We start from the raw sequence: 11,388 nt of genomic DNA, 5'->3' as shown, positions 1-11,388 counted from the left end.
TTTAGAAATAGATGATGATGTATAAGCTGATAATTTGAATGGAAAAATAATAAAAACTTTTATAAAAAAAATTCAAACTCTGAAGAACTCTCCACATAATCAGGTTGTGTTTTTTTTTAGTGGAGAGACCATTGGAGACTCAGGGTTGAATGTTCACTTTATATACAAAGCATAAGTGGAGGCAAACCGACACTCCTGCAGCTGGCAGCAGATCTCCTCCCATGATTCTACCTCTCAGTTCCTCTACTGCTTGTTTATTCCAAAACTGCCAACTGCGTTATCTCTCTCACACCTACCGACCCTGCAGAGAACTTGTATTTTATCAGTGTCTGAATTCCATCAGAAAATTCTTTCTGGCAAACAGTTCATAGTAATCAGATGGCCAAGCTTACACAACCCATCCCAAATTATCAGATGTCTGTATTGCATTCATTTATATTTTTAAAAAAGGTAAAAGGTAAAGGTCCCCTGTGCAAGCACAGGGTCATTCCTGACCCATGGGGTGACGTCACATCCTGACGTTTTCTAGGCAGACTTTGTTCACGGGGTGGTTTGCCAGTGCCTTCCCCAGTCATCTTCCCTTTACCCCCAGCAAGCTGGGTACTCATTTTACCGACCTCAGAAGGATGGAAGGCTGAGTCAACCTCGAGCCGGCTACCTGAAACCGACTTCCGTCGGGATTGAACTCAGGTCGTGAGCAGAGCTTTTGACTGCAGTACTGCAGCTTAACTCTCTGCGCCATGGGCTCCTCTTATATTTAGAGCCACATTGGATATCCACTGCAGAACAGAATTGTGATTTACAGCTGATATGTGATTGGTATAAATGGGTGTTTTGTGAGTATTTGTCTGGGCTGAAAAGTCTGATCCAGAAGCCAGGGGTGGCTGTGGCAGCCCAAGTCCTCAACAGCACCAATTGTTTGGGGGAGGCGAGGACAACCGCTCCCCCTTTATGACCATCTGACAGGTTGCACAATGACATCCCTGGATCAAGCTCAGCCCATCTGGGTTTCCACCTGTTGGATTGGTACCTTAGTATGACTGAAAAATGACAGCTTGATTTACACATGATGGTGGGGAGGCAAAACCACTTTCCTGTGAGAGTTTGCATCCTCGCCACATCTCATTGAAACTGGGCTGTGCAAAGCAGACACACATGCTCAGTGATCACACCAACTCCACAACCACCTAGGTTACCAATCCCTGGCAAGCAATGCACAAGTAGCTTCTTGGCATAGATAGCAGCCCAGTTTAAACAAGGCGATGTGAAAATGCAAGGTCTAGCTTGGAAAATACCCTTGCTGTATCATTGTAACATTTAATGCCAAGAAATAAGACAAATCTTCTCAATATACTAAATCGATGCATACAAAACAACAAAATAATAGCTAAAAATTGTGGTGGTGTCCCAATCGGCCAATGGGACCTTAGCAGCCGTATTGGCCCTTATTTTCTTTGCTGCCAGAGCATACAGTGCATTCCTGTAAGAGACAAACCCATTTGTACCTTTTAACAAAAATACTAGTTTCTCAGCTCTAGGACAGGTGTTTAGGCCAGAAACCAACCCGGCAAGGAATTTAGCCATGGGTTCCACATATAGAGGGCATTCATATAGGTAGTGGTATAAGTCCTCTAGAGCAGATGTTCCATATATGCAAAAACGTTGGTCTTTTGGAATTCGGCAATAACGCCCGGACAGTATAGCCGTTGGCATCTCAACATACTAATTTCAATACATTTCACTCTGTAATGGCTTAATTCCCCATTGAATTTAGATGCAATTTTCAGGATCTGTACCCCACACAAAGGGGATCTTCTGTGTCAAATTTGACACAGAAAGGAAAAAAGTTCCCAAGTTTTACAGGCAATTAAATTACTCACATGATAGAGTGGGTGGAGGCAGATATTTGGCAACCCAAAAAGGCATATAGCATTACAAAGCAAACTTAAGGAGGCATTTAGCATTCCAAAGAAGGCAGGTAGAATTACAGAAATAGAGATGCCATGAATTTCACATTGAGTGTGTTTGACAATCAAACTTAACATGAACCTCCAGCAACGCTTTTTGGCAAAAGATTCATAGGAATCAGATGGCTCACATCTGATGAACACAAAGGTTTTTTATGCACGGCTGTTTCACTCACCGACGCCCCTCCAATGACTTCAGGTCTTTGTTGTGATTATGTATGCTGTTTCCAACCATCAGAGGTAGCCTCGCTCTCCCCTTGTGTTTCCCCACGTTTTCAGGGACCAGTTTTATCTCAAATTTGAAAACATGGGCAAAACGTGGGGGAAACGCAAGAGGAGAGCGAGGCGACCTCTGACGGTTGGAAACTATGCATAATCAAAACAAAGACCCAAAGCTGTCAGAGGAGTAATGGTGAAAAGCCATGCATAAAAGACCAAAGACTACAAGGAGTACTTAGATGAACACTGAATGTTAGGATTTTTTTTTTAAAGCATGCTGTGTTTATAACTGATTTTTAATGATTTGTGATTGATTGGTTTAAACAACTGCCTGCCCATCAGTGCAGCAGAGGGGGAAATGGGTGACCTTATGTCTGGTGTCACTGCTGCCAGTCTGAGCCAAATGGTCCTTGAGTTGCAGCCAATGTCACTGGGGTTTGGTTCAGCTTTCTCCTGGCCACCACAGGTATACAGGGCAGCAGTCCCCTGGGAACTTTCCCAGTGAGTTCCCAGGCCAGTCCATCCTGAATGCTTCCCCTCTCTTGATAGAGTTCACATAAGTGGGCTTGAGCAAATATGTGCTTTCCCTCCCTGCAATATTAATGAGGCTAACCGTCCTTGATGTATTTTGGGTCTGAGAAATATCTATTTCTTTTTGTCTCGATAGTGGTGTTAATTGAGACTACTTGTCTTAAGCTAATAGAATAGTCATTTTGTGTTGTTGTGTTAATGAAACCAATGAAGCAGCACCATGTTGAACCTGTTTACAATTAGGAGAGATGATATTTAGTTAAAGATGCTTCAACGAGAATCAATATGTATAACGCTACTAGAAATAAAAGTAAGAAAAAACTGTGTGTGTGTATGTATGTATGTATGTATGTATGTATGTATGTACTGAACTGTTAGAAAGGAAAGTATTTCAACTTGACTTTAAGTTATTTGATCAGAGCTTCTGAGACTTTGAACACAGACTGGATGAGAAATGAAACTGGAGTTAAAGAAGAAATCATATTGGGGTGGATCCTACCTGTATCCTACCACTCCACTGATCAAAGTTTATTTATGATAATATTTTGACTCCGCCTTTCCTTTTGGCTCAAGTTTGAAGCCTCACTCCAGTTAGGGTTGCCAGGTCCCCCCGGTCACCGGTGGGGGGTGGGGGTGGGTTAGGGTTGACAGATCCAGGTTGGGAAACTCCTGGAGATTTGGGGATGGAGGACAGGGACCTCAGTGGGGCCCAATGCCATGGAGTCCAGCCTCCAAAGCATCCATTTCTCCACGGGAACTGATCTCTGTAGTCTGGATATGAGCTGTAATTCTAAGGGATCCCCAGGTCCCACTAGACTGGCATCCCTACCTCCAGTCCGTTGGAGGAAGATTCACTTAAGTTGGAGGAAGGCCTCTTAGGCTGGAGGAAGTCTACTTAAGAATCATCTATACCCCAATATTTGCTGTAGGCACGCACAGTGCAGAAGTGGGGCACCCCTTTGGAGATAGGCTGCTGTGATTTCATGCCAGTGTAATCTAGGTGTCTGCACAGTGTCATGCAAGTGGGAGAAAAAGGGAGCATAACCACATTTCTGGGTGAATACTAGTCACTCCTTGCAGGATCGAAGTCTAGTTCCATGCAGCAGCACAAACAAGAACCACAGACACGATTTCAGTTTAACTCCCTGCAGGGATGGCTAAATATTGCCTCAACAACTACACCTTCTCCTCCAAGAGGAGAGTCCTAGACCAAGGGGAAGGGAGGTTGGGATACTTCACTGGATGAACACCTAGGGGCGCCACTGAATGTACTTGAGTCCACATACTGGGTTGGGTCCCGACAAAATTTTCTGCCTGTGGAAACCACATTTGTTAGTGGGACAGAATGTTCCTGCCCCACCACGTTCCGGCTGCAGCCCACTGATCTCAAAATGCTGCCCTTGGCTGCGACTTGATGGCACTTTCCACCACCATATAGTATAGTTAATACGTTCATGTGTGTATTGGGGGAAAGTTTAATGTTAAAAGATACATTGTAGCCACTAGAGGGCAAGATCATACCCTACTAACTTGCAGAAAACATGGGGAGTTGTGGAAATGCTCAAATTAAACTCAACCCATTCAAGTGAGAGATGAAAGAAAAACCTCAGACACATTTCAAAAGTTCTGGCTACAGTATCCTAGATAATGAATTAAAACTACTGTGGGGATTTTGCTATTGTTGCATGAAAATATATTCATGGTGATGTTTTATCGGTGTTATTCCAATAACGTTTACTTAATAAAATATCCAATCCTGATTTCCTATCCATTCCTTTTTCTTCCTTGCAACACAAAACGAAGATTATAACACTTACAAAAAACAAATCTGCAAAACTAAGCCGTATCTAATTTTTAAACAATGTCCCCTCACAACGGATAAATCTTTTTATTATTTACAATTTCTGTGTGGATGCTTTAAAAGTAAATTAAACAACAGCCCTTTCCTTATGCAAACTTCATCCTGAAGTCCTACAAACTCCTACTGTAGCTTTGCTTGCTTTCCCAATCTCAGTGGGCTGGGAGAAAGAACAAACCAAGAGAAGACGTTCAAAGGGGGTGGGGGCGGAAACAGCAACTGCATATAAAAGAATATATTTAAGACACGGGTGGGTTTTCTTTTTGCTTGCCTCAATAGGAACTTATGTTGTTATGATACACAGTCATTGTTCTTTGACATCACTGCAACTATACGGCATCAAAAGACATTTGCTTCTGGTAGGCAATTTCTTCTTTATGCCTATTATAGATTTGGACTTTAACTAGGGTTGCCAACCTCCAAGTACTAGCTGGATCTCCAGCCCATAGACATCAGTTCACCGGGAGAAAATGGCCGCTTTGGCAATTGGACTCTATGGCATCAAAGTCCCTCCCTCTTCAAACCCCGCCCTCCTACTCCCGTCGGTGGCGAAGAGGGACCTGGAAACCCTAATTTTAGCTGTTGTAAGAATATATAGTGAACATACAAAGGATCAGTGCCTGAATAACTCCTTGCAGGATCAGGCCTTGAAGAAGACATGAAAAAGGCAGGCGATCTACTCATCCCTCAGTTTGGCTAGTTTTTTTGCTGGCTGGCACTTCAACCCTTGTCATTTTTAAGCCACCTTGAGCCATAAACAAATAAAACTCTGGCTTTTCCTAATTATCTGGAGCCCTTCCCTGGTAGTGATCCAGATGCTGTGAGTAATCCCTGCAGCTTGTAGCCCCAGCTAGGGGTGAACAGTCAGATGTTGCCGACTATACAAATAGTCTGGCCCAGCATCGGATTGGGTAGGCTATATCTGAGGCAGTCAAAGCCTTCCCAAAATGACTCCTGGATCTCTCAACATCATGAACTAAATGTCACAAATTTAATGGAGCCTGCCTATCCATTTCTTTTGAAGTGTTCCTCTTGACTAGGAGTTAGGAAGCCAGGAAGAAGCCTGAGGTTAGGCGTATGCATTGGAAAAATTACAGCTTTAATTCTTCCGTGGCAGAGTGGAGATTTGAACCTGGATCTTCCAGATCTTACTCTAACTGTCAGGGAATTTACTCAAAGTAGAACTTATCTGTTTAGAAACTGCTCAGTCCAGTGGGTGTTCAGTCCCCTGCTTTGTAGTGGGTGACCTGTTAGAGAAGGAACCCAGAGATCGTAGCACTTTACTAACTAGAGAAAAAGATATTTCAAATCAAGTGCGTGGTGTTACATTAAGTATCCTATAGCTAAATTCACATTTGCTTACACACTCACATAGGACTTAGGGCTAAGTCTGTAGCTGTTGATTTTAGTGAGGCAGGAATCCGGATGGTCAGCCATTGCCGCTGATGCTGCCTGGTTGGTCCCCTCTATCGATCTGGGGACTTGTCACAATCATACTGTTTGCTTCCAGAACGTTACACCCTGCTTGAGAGTCAGATTCAGATTCAGACACCTTTATTGGCATAGAAAGGACCCTGATATAAAAATAACAATGGTACAAAGATATATAATAAACACTACAAACATAACATACATATATCCAACAGGTGACTATGTGCTACAATAGATCCTGACACTATCTGATGAAGCCCTGTGCTTTCAAATAACCTAGGTTAATTTTATACCATTTACTTAATCGTTACTCTTTTGTTTTGTTTTGATGACAGTCATCAGAAACTCTGCCACGTGTTCAGTGACAGCAGGAGTCTTGTCCACAAGTAAAAATGTAATGATATCATGCGTTGTATTTTCTGAAGGTGTAATATGGGGATTTATTAATTCTAGGTGATAATTATGGTGCAGGGGACAATGCAGAAGAATATGTTCAACTGATTCTGGTTTTGCCATCTGGCAGGTACAAATTCTTTTATTCCAGGGTATGCCCCTGTATCTGCCAGAAACTATAGCAGATGGGAATAAATTTAATCTGGCTAGCATGAAGGCCCTGTGCTGGAATGGGTGAGTTAGGCTGGAAAAATAATCGGCCATTGGGTTTTTTTGAAAAGTAAGGCCAAAATATGTAGGGGAGCAGATCTTGTTTGCTCCTGCAATTATATTCTGCGAATCAATATCCCTAATTCGCCCTGAGATCGTCCAGAGGATATATGCATCCTCGGAATTAGCCAGTCCCTCAATATCAATGCCTAAGGTCTTGATTTTCTTTTGAATAAATTCAGACCTTTTGGATATAAACGGGTCAGCGACCAAACTGGCTATAAGGCTCTTTGAGGGGGCTTGAGAGTCACCTTTTTGCAATAGTCTCAGGCCCCTTTTTCCTTTTATGCTGGTTGACCTTCAGGCTAGGGTTGCCAACCTCCAGGTACTAGCTGGAGATCTCCTGCTATTACAACTGATCTCCAGCCGATAGAGATCAGTTCACCTGGAGAAAATGGCTGCTTTTGCAATTGGACTCTATGGCATTGAAGTCCCTCCCCTCCTCAAACTCCGCCCTCAGGCTCAGCCCCCAAAACCTCCCGCCGGTGGTGAAGAGGGACCTGGCAACCCTACTTCAGGCCTACTCATTTATGCACAACCGCAAGCTCCCTTGCAAAACTTGTGGTTCAACAAAACTAAAATTGTCTGGTCAACACACCCTGTCATGGAAACAGGCACTGGATGGGTCATAAACTGTTTCTCAAGACCACCTTGTTCTGGAAGCCACACACCTTTCCTGAGGGGATAAACCGCAAGATGCTCTAAGTTTGACTATTCATCAGTCACACACATGAAGTCCCTCTTTCTCGATCAGGCCCACTGCCCTCTGTTGACCTAGGGTTGCCAAGCTGCCTGCTTTGGTGGGTGGCCTCCTGCCATTGGCTTGAACAAACAGCAGGAGCAAAAAGGGGATGGTGTCATGTGACATCAGTTCTGGGTAAGTACCTGAAAGTGATGTCACCGTGTTGTGGGATGGGCATCTGTCTGATCTAGAGACTGGGGAAATTTCTAGAGCATCCTGCCTCGTGGTGATGTCAGTTCCGCGTACTTGCCCGGAAATGATATTTTGCCATCAGTTTCTGCCCCCCTTCACTCCTACTGGTTGCCAGCAAAGGGCTGGGAACCCTAGCTGACCTCAAGGATGCCAGGACACCTCATGCCTCTTTTTCTGATCCCTGCAAGCTGAACTATAAGCTGTTCACACACATCCTACTTTACATTTGATTCGATTAAATTCATCATACTTATAAGCGGAGACTGTGTCACAACTATTGCACCACACTGGGTCTCAATTGCCCAGTTGCTTGGACACCGCTTCCATCATCCAAGTGATCCATACTTCATATATCCTTTGGCAATGTATTGTAGTCTGCAGAGGCGGCCAAAGTTTTGGCAAGGGTCTTGATGCAACCTTCATATTAATGGATATAAGCAGCTGATCTGTTTCTTGCTGATGCAGTATACAAAGATCCCCTCTTAGTCAGGTCAGCAATACCAAAGAGCCTGTGCTTTCTTTTTGACATCATCTCAGCGGTGGCTGCAATGTATCTTTCCTCAGTGGCATATTTCACATCTGCAGTACGCACTCAGCAAAATGATCAGCAGTTACCTACACCGAGGATGATGATGGAAAATTATAACCCAGCCTTTTACAGGGGCGCTCAGTTCCTCCCTCAGACCCCCCCCCCCCACAACTCATTTGTTAGACAGAAACTTTCCTTGGTGTAAGATGAATGCACACTGAATGTTTAACTGAATGATCCTCGCCAATCCATATCCAGTTGGACTAACCATATTTCCTATACATGTAATTATGTGCCTGTAGAAGATATTTATGTACATTTTGCACCCTGAATTACACTCTTTCCTTAATAAACAAAGCTAAAATTGCTGGATTATATTTTTGGATGGACAGCATGACCAAATTTGCATCTTTTATTTGCCATGGTTGATTTATGGCTTCCTAGTTGTCTTGCCCATGATCACTGCCTTTCAAGATACGCCCACCCAATGTTAGGCCCACCCAGTTTTGGGACAGAAACCTTCCTTGGTGTAAGATGAATGCACCCTGAAAGTAAGGTTACAATCCGGTTAATAGATATTGATTTATAAACCTACAAATAGACAAACACATTATTTTACCTATATAGATTTGATGAGGCCTAGACAAGGTGAAAAAAATCGTGTCCCAGGTTTTGTTGCTACTGTATTATCTGAAAACAAAAAGGCGGTGTTGGTTGCCAGAAGCGGCTTGTCTCTTGTCTTTTGTTGCTGCTCTCCTGCCCTGCTATTCCTGGACCATGTTCCCTTTTGTTGGCGTTTCCGTCATGAACAGTATGAATGCTGCCACCTTGTGTATTAATGATATAAAAACAGACAGTACAATCTGAAAATACAAGGATACAATGCAAGAAAGGATGTTCTTGCATCCTTTATGAGAGAAAAACAGGAGCACCCCCATGAAGTACAAAGTAATTTGTCTTCCACCCTGAAATTTGGAAGTAGTGAACACTCAAGGGGACTGTCGTTAACAGACATAGGGGGCAAGCCTAAGCAGGTCTACTAAGTACCACACTATTTGGTGGGGCTTCCCCCCCACCCCAGGAAAATGTCCTCACTATTGGAGCCACAGTCAACTTACCCAACATTTTCCCTGCGCTTTGCATGGAGAACACAGTAAAAAGAGGTAGTGTTGTGTAGTGGTTAGTGTCAGACTAGGATCTGGGAGACTCAGATTTGAATCTGCCATGAAAACCTGCTGGGTGACCTTGGACCAGTCATTCATACTCTCACATAGCCTACCTCACAGAGTTGTGAGGATAAAATGGAGGAGAGGAGAACGATGTGAGCTGCATTGCATCCCCAATGGGAAGAAGTAGAGTTGGTTTTTATATGCTGATTTTCTGTACTTTAAGGGGTCTCAAACTGGTTTACAATCCCCTTCCCTTCCTCTTTGTGAGATAGGTGAGGCTGAGAGAGCTCTAACAGAACTGTGAGTAGCCCAAGGTCACCAAGCTGGCTTCATGTGTAGGAGTAGGGAAACCAACCCGGTTCTCCAGATTACAGGCCACCGCTCCTAACCACCACACCACGCTGGCTTACAAGACAAGAGGGGTATAAATGAAGTCAATAACTCAATAAATAAGCATCAGTGAGCGGTCCACGCCCACAAGGAAGTGAACACAATCTGGGATCTCTGGCCCTCTCCATTACTCTCTTAATGGCATAAGACAGAGGGAAACCAGATACGAAACCTTCTTTACCTTGTCTTCTTTCTGCCCTTCTCTCCTGTACACCCTGGTAGGGTTGCCAGGTACAGCCTGGTAACTGGCAGATGGGGACTTATGGAGACCAATCAGCACCCCCGGCACAATAACACCCCTTCTGTCACAACCCAGAAGTGACACCATTGCACCAGGGTGACGCTCTTTCACCCATACCATAGAGTTTTGCTACAGCATCACCTGATGTGATGATGTCTTTTGGGTCATGGTGGAAGTAGCATAATTAAAACGGGAAACTCTTCCTGCTGCCCAGCTGAGCAACAGCAGGCAAAGGCAGCAGGGAGCAGGAGAATTCCTGCTATCCTGGGAGACTGGTGCCTTCTTTCCCTAGGGCACTACAGACAAATGGTGCTTGCCCAAAACATTTCGAAGATCACAGGAGCCTTTGAAGGGATGAAATTTGCCAGTTGCTGCCAGTCTCAAAAAGTCACATTGTCAACATGAGTTGCCATCCAGATGCAAGAGCCTGATTTGGCACAACCTTATTGGTGGCTTCTTTGTGAAACACAAGCATGATTCTCCCAGATGAATTACAAATGAGTAAACTAACCATGACGCCGCATGACACTGTGGCATGGTTTGTTCAAGGATGGATTGGCTCTTTACCATACTGGGAAAGTTCCTGTAGAAAAGAGCAAGAGTCCAGCAGCACCTTAAAGGCTAACAAAATTTCTGGCAGGGTACGACCTTTCGTGAGTCACAGCTAGATACAGCTAGAAGGTGAGTCCATCTGTCCTTAAATAGAGAAGAATGAAGTAGGGCACCCAATGGCATTGGGAAAGTTCCTGGTGGACTGTTACCCTGGAGAGCCTCTGGAGGCCAAAAGCAAGCTAAACTGAGCTCCTGTGACCCTGCTAGCACTGCAGGGGTGCTGGGCTCTGAGCTGGACAGCAGTGGAGACAAGCATATGCTCCCCCAGGCCACGGGAGACTACTTGGTTTCCTCCTAAATCATTTTAGTGTCCCCATTTGCTTTTGTGCTTGTTCATGATCTATGAGGGTGTTTGCAGCTCAATAATCTAAAAGAGCAAACCATTCTTTATTTCTTTGCAGAAACAGATGCCAAACAAAGGTAGATGCGTGGGCACTCTTTTAAGGAAGTAGGAAAACTTGGAATATGTCTTGTTTCTCTGCCTGTCAAGGATGTGGAATGTTTGCAAATACTTTCTTTCAGGCTTCTTGGTGCATCTCTAAACACCCAGAACCTCTCAGCGGAGGGAATGGAAAGGCACAGCAGTTCTAAGCGCTGGACTTCAAATCATCTCCAAGTTCCGAATTAGGAGTTTATTAAAGCAGCCTATTTGAAGAAAGCCATTAAAGCTGCAACTGGAGCATGAGGCAGATTGTTGTGCAGGAGATGCTAGACCCACTGCGGTTGGGTTAGTCTGCTGTAACGAAAGGCTCCCAGAGGCAGTGCCGCTGTTCTTGCTAACAGAGTAGCTCCCCCTCCAACAAATCTCCCCCCCCATTTTTCCAGTAGAAAAATAAAAAAAGAA

This window comes from Euleptes europaea, chromosome 14 (genome assembly GCF_029931775.1).
Source record: "Euleptes europaea isolate rEulEur1 chromosome 14, rEulEur1.hap1, whole genome shotgun sequence".
NCBI classification, from domain to species: Eukaryota; Metazoa; Chordata; class Lepidosauria; order Squamata; family Sphaerodactylidae; genus Euleptes; species Euleptes europaea.
Note: the sequence above shows the minus strand (reverse complement) of the source record.